The following is a 6,169-nucleotide window of genomic DNA, read 5'->3' as shown; positions in this document are numbered from 1 at the left end:
CGGCCTCGCCCAGTTGCCGGCGAGGCTCGACCAACGAGGCATGGTCTCGCCAAGGGCCGGCAACGCTCCGGGTAGGTCGCTAGCCACCTTGAAGAAGAAGAAGAAGAAGAAGAAGAAGAAGAAGAAGAAGAAGGGGATAAAGAAAGGGAAAAAATAAGGAAAAAATAAAATAAAAATGATTTGAAGTAGAAATTGAAATTCTGCTATATATAGAATACATATTTTATTTTGTATTTTAATTTATTATTTAGTATTTATATTTATAGTTTATACTATAGTTTATTATTTACTATTTAATAAAAATTTGATTAGTTAATATTTGTATTACTTATTATAAATATAAATAATCAATAGAATTTCTACAATTTGATAAAATTTTAGAATAGAATAGAATTCTAAATTCGAATTCTTTTGAAATTGAAAATATAATAAAATATAATATGATTTCTTCACTCATAAAAAGACAATTATATTGGTAAGTGGTCCATGAGAATTCAATATCAAATTTACACTCATCTAAAAAGGTAATTGAAGAAGAATTTGAATAAAATTTTTATGCGATTACCAAACGCATTTTTCTTTTTCTATTCCGACTCAAATTTTGTGCGGTTACCAAACGCTTTCTTTTACTTTGAAATTGTTCCCGTGAACAGAATAAAAAAGAATTATTTATGATAAGAAATTATTACCGAGAACAAAATGGTTACCAAACGCACCCTAACTGGCCAAATATTAAAAAATTTCTATTATTTTGTTTTTAGAAGTGGATTTAGAACAAAATTTCGTTTGGTAAAATTTTCTGGGAACAAGTTTATATTCTTTTTTCCCGAGAGTAGATTTAGAACAGAATTGAGAAGTAAAAAAAAAGTTGATTCTTTGTTCTTGGGAATAATTCCAAAATTAAGCCAACCGAAATTTTTCTTTTCTTTTCTCTTCTTCTTTCCTTCTTGTTTTTCTTCCTTTTCTCTTTTTCTTCCACCACCGTTGTTGCCATTGGTCGTCACCGCCGCTATTCACCGTCGTCGATTGTTGGCGATTGGTGGGGCAAGGTTCGGCAAGCTCGTCGGAGGCTCGGCCAACCACCAGCAAGCCTCATTGAGGCCTCCCCTAGCCACTAGAGAGCCTCGCTTGGCCGGGTGAGGCTCGGCCGACGAGGCACGGCCTCGTCGGGGATCGACGCCCTCCGACGAGGTTGCTGGTCCTCGTCGGCTAGTCACCGGTCATCCCAAGGCCGGTGATCGGCTGAGGAAGAAGGGAAAGAAAGAAAAAAAAAAAAAAAAAAAAGTAAATAGATTATTAAAAAATTAAAAGAAAATGATTTGGAGTATAAATTTTAAGAACGGTGCCAAATGCAATTCTATTCCGGAAATAGAAATTTTGGACAATTACTAAACACCTTAAAATGCTTAGAAATCATTCTTGAGAATAGAATAAAAAAGAATCATTTCTTATCAGAAATTGTTCCCGGGAATAAAAATATTACTAAACGCGCCTTAAGAACACCGTGGTTCCGTATCTCCTTTTTCTTGTTTCCAATCTGTTAGTTGCCCAATCACTTTCACTTAATGCATAGTCGCCAACTACTATGGCTACAAAGCCGAACTCGATAGCGATATCTCTTTATGACTATAAAGTTAAGAGATTAGTTCTTTTGCAATCTATGCTTGATCTTAGCTCAATATTTCCCATTAGAAAACAAACTTTTCACTAACCTTTTGTATAACCTTTTAATTAGCAACTCGACGTGTTGTGAAAATATTGTTGCAGAAGTCAATCGAAACTTAGTAATCAAATTGAGAGCAAGTGAAACTGGATTGAGAAATAAAACAAGGAACGATTAAGGATATGAGAAACTAACGTGATTCGGTCCAAATGTTAGAACATTATCATAATTGCTTACATACTCGAGGGTTTTTCAATTATATAATTATCCCCAATATCCATGGTTTTTATAGCACGTACTTCGTGCTGAGGACCCCTTTCTTTTCGGCTAGAGAGAGTCCCTTCTGTTTGGTTGGTGAAAGAAAGCATAAAGGACCAAAGGGACTACTACACCTTGCGCTCAAAATAATACTAAAATGAGTCTCTCCTCTATACCCCAAAAGTGAGCTCATTTTCTTTTTATGTTACTTAAGAAAGGTGAGAGCTCCACTTTTCATTTATGAATGTGAGCCCCCACTTCCTTCATCGCAAATTATAAGAGTTCTTTTTTATACTGAATGGACTCTGCACGCCCTATCCTATTGGTGCCTTCTTTGATTTGTCCCTATCATTGCTCATTGCCCACTATATAGTCGACTTGTCCTTCACACAATGTCAATGTAATGGGCATTTTACCCACCTCCTCCACTTTCACCGACGCTGGCGGCTACCATATCGACCTACCAGTTCCTCAAACACCTCGAAGGGCGCGATGGAGTATACCCTCCCCACTTAGAAGAGTCCTTTAATTCTTAGTAAATATTTTTCTTCCCTACCTAAGAGGGAATACCCCATTGTTTAACGTCCCAGAGTTCAGATGAAATAGTTTAAGGACGTACTCGAATCCCTTGTACACAAGTCCCTTCATTGCAATTTATAAGAATTCTTCTTTTGTGCTAAATGCACTCTACACACCCTATCCTATTAGTTACTTCTTCAATTTCTTCCTTACATTTCTCATGCTTATAAATCCGTTGCAAAGCCAATTAACTATCTTGGATTGATGGGATGACATGCTGAGAGGACAAGTGAAGCTTCACAGTAAAATGGGGAAAATATTGGATAGGTCCGGCACTTTACATCCTTGTATGGTTGCTCCACTCTTTGATTGCCACGTGTCTAATGGGTCTCACTTGACAGCAGATGTGACATCCCAGATTTCCAGTCTTGTTTTCTACTGAATAAATCGGGCATTTCATTGACGCGCCTATAGGGCTATTCTCAGAGCTGATCACTCTTGAGATAACTAGACTATTTGGGAAAACCATTAAGGAATTTTAAGGCAATAGACTTGAGAATTTCACCAGGAATCGGCTTCTCAACTGTACTCATCTTTAGAGGCCATTACGGCACAATTAAAAATCGATTTGAGATTAGAGATAGGTTGGTTTGACAGAGATGTGTGGCTGATCATGGGTGACACCACTAAATTGGAAAATTCTCGTCGGCCGGCACTAGACTGATTTTCTTATTGTTTTGGTACCATGTGTTCGTATTTGGATCCTTGAGATTTTCATGACAACCGAGAGTCGCCAATGAGTCGAGTGGGTTCATTGTGGATCGAAGAAAATCGACCACAGGTCATTTGCACTGAAAAATTTCTGAAAGTTACCCGGTAGCCTAGGTTACGCTAAAAACGCGCCGAATGAAAATTAACCGTGAATTTGAGTCTGATTTTAGAAATTGAAGTTTATGTCATGTCACAATAAATTATAGGAGCGTCGACTCAGTCTCAGAAGATTTTTCTGAAATCCGAGACTTTTTGGGAAAAAGTTGTCTTAGAGCCATTTTTGTCCAATAAAAGGTCGGAGCCGTTTCTGATCGCGCAAGTGGGATGCAAGATGGATCAATTGGTGAGGAAAATACTAATTTGATTATTGAGGTACCAATTGAAATTATCAAAGCCAAATGGGATTGGGGTGAGCAAGATTAAGTATCCAATTGAAGTCAATTGCTTGGAATTTCAAGTGCCCCCCATGGCCTAGCCAAAATGGACCATTTCAAGGGTTATGGGTGAGCATTGGTGGCTCATGGACAGCCAAGGAAGGGCTAGTGGCTGTGGTTGGTCAAGGGAGACAAGAGAAGAGAAGAAGTTGGCTTGGTGGAGCCCTTGTCTCCTTATCCTTCTCTCTCTCCCTCATCTCTTCTCTCTTTCCTCACCAGCCGGCCAAACACTCCTCTACCTTGTCATTTTCGAACCAGCAAAGGAGGAGAAACCGAGCAACTCGCCAGCAAGCCGCCCGGAGTCGCCCGTTGCCGCCTCACACGGCCGTTCGCACCGCCGAACTGCTCACCATCCGTACGCGCCACCACCCACGCCACTTTGCCTCCTTCTCGCCCTCATGCCATCCCAGCCACTATCCAGCAGCTTGTGGAGCTCAGCCAAAGCCCGTGCTCCGTTGGTAAGCCTCGCCAAGGCCCGACTTGCCCTTTTTCCCCTTCCTCGATCAAGTCCCACTTTAAACCAGCTTTGTTCTCTTCTGTTTTAGCAAGAACAAAACAGAAAGTTTGTGGATTTCCAGCAGTGTTCATGGTCCATTTTGAGGTAGTTTTGAGCCTCGAAACCTAGGCCCGCTTTGAGAAGAATCGACCCCCGCGATGTTCCCGACGTTTGGAACCGCTTGGCTCGTTAAACAAGTGAGCCTAACTCATTAATCAATGCTTAGTAGACTAATGATGTTTAGGGGTTGATTAGCATTAATTAAGCATGATTAGGTGGATAGATTAGAGTAGAGCAATTAGTTTAGCGATTTATTAATGTATGTTAGGCATACAATTAGGGTACTTAGCAAGTAAATATGTCCTAGTATTTATTGCACGAACCTTGGAATTTTTCCGGGTCCGTTTTGGCGTCCAATTAGGCATTATTGGCCTAAATCGGATTTATTGCTATTTAATAATTAATTTTTGTAATTATTTAATTAATTATTTATTTTTCGAAAATTAGACCGGGATAGTTGGTAACCAGAATTTTATGCTGATTATAGTGGTGCAGCCTGTTTATTTATTTGAGTGCTAAATTGGGAGGAATTGATTTAATTGCGATTTTAGGATTTATTTCCTAAATTAAGTCATTTTGGTAATTAATTGAAAAATAACCGGGCGTCGGTTGACGGCACCAAAAATATTTTGGTGGACTATAGAAAATGGTGGGATTTGTGGAAAGGAAAATCTTGTATTTTGGCTAAGGTCGGCCGTGTACCCACGCACGTGTATTTTATCGGATATGATAAAATTGAAAAAGGGATTTGAATGGTTGGATGTGGTATAATATATCAGCCTACAAGCAATATGTCAACTTAGATTGCGAGTAGTATAACCTATCAGCTTAGAAAGAGCATTACTAGTATACTATATCATCATATGGGTTCTGATATGTCAGCTTAGATTACAAGTAGTATAACCTATCAGCTTAGAAAGAGCATTACCAGTATACTATATCATCATATGGGTTCTGATATGTCAGCTTAGATTGCGAGTAGTATACTTTATCAGCTTAGAGAGAGCACTATTAGTGTATTATATCAACCCAAGGGTTTGATATGTCAGCTTAGATTGAGAATAGTACACTATTTATCAGCTTAGCGAGAGCTATACTATCTATTTATCAGCTTAGAGTGAGCGGGTCCTGATTTGAGAGGACATTATAAATAGTGTAAAATGTATTGACCGAAGGGAGGTCGTGGTGACATGTAATCGACTAGGTCGATTGATCAATAGGTTGATCTATTGTGATGATTGATTGATTGATCGGGTGCCTATTTGAACTGTGTTCAATTGCAGGTGGAATTTGAAACCAAGGTAAGTCCTCTAACCCGTGTTGTTCATAAGCAGCCCTTATGGCATATTGGTTTCCTAATCAGGTCTTAGGAGGATAGAATTTGCTAAGACGTAGTCTCACCCCGTTGTGAGATAGGTCCCTAGATGGCAGCACCTCCACCTCCTCGTCCTCCAATGCATTTTGGTATTCCCCAGGAGATGACCGAGATAGAGTATCACTTCCTGATACACCCCCACCCAGAAGAGCTAGAGTATGTGTTGGTAGAGTCCAAGGTCTGGGTTGATGTGAATAGAGATGACCTGGTACCGCACGAGTATCGATCATGGTATCGTCACTACCATGATGGGCGAATAGAGGGTCCCATCCCGGAAGGTGATGATATGTGGCACCCCACGAACGGCCCTCGATCCGTTGGGGTCGCCACAGTGCGCTTACCTTTCTCTTGCTCTAACAATATATCACTCTGATACCTTAGAATCATAATAGGCCCATAACTCCTTAGGGTTTATATCTTTTAGATCGGTCCCTGCACATAAATATGGCGGAAGTGTATCCAACAACTCCCCGTCCTGAAATTAAATTGATGCACACCAACTAAAACTTTTATAAGTTAAAAGCCAAACACTTTTATTTACATAACTAGATAGACATGATTAGTCAGTATATCAAAATGCCATAGTCTTCTAT

This window comes from Eucalyptus grandis, chromosome 5, assembly GCF_016545825.1.
Source record: "Eucalyptus grandis isolate ANBG69807.140 chromosome 5, ASM1654582v1, whole genome shotgun sequence".
Classification (NCBI taxonomy): Eukaryota; Viridiplantae; Streptophyta; class Magnoliopsida; order Myrtales; family Myrtaceae; genus Eucalyptus; species Eucalyptus grandis.
Note: the sequence above shows the minus strand (reverse complement) of the source record.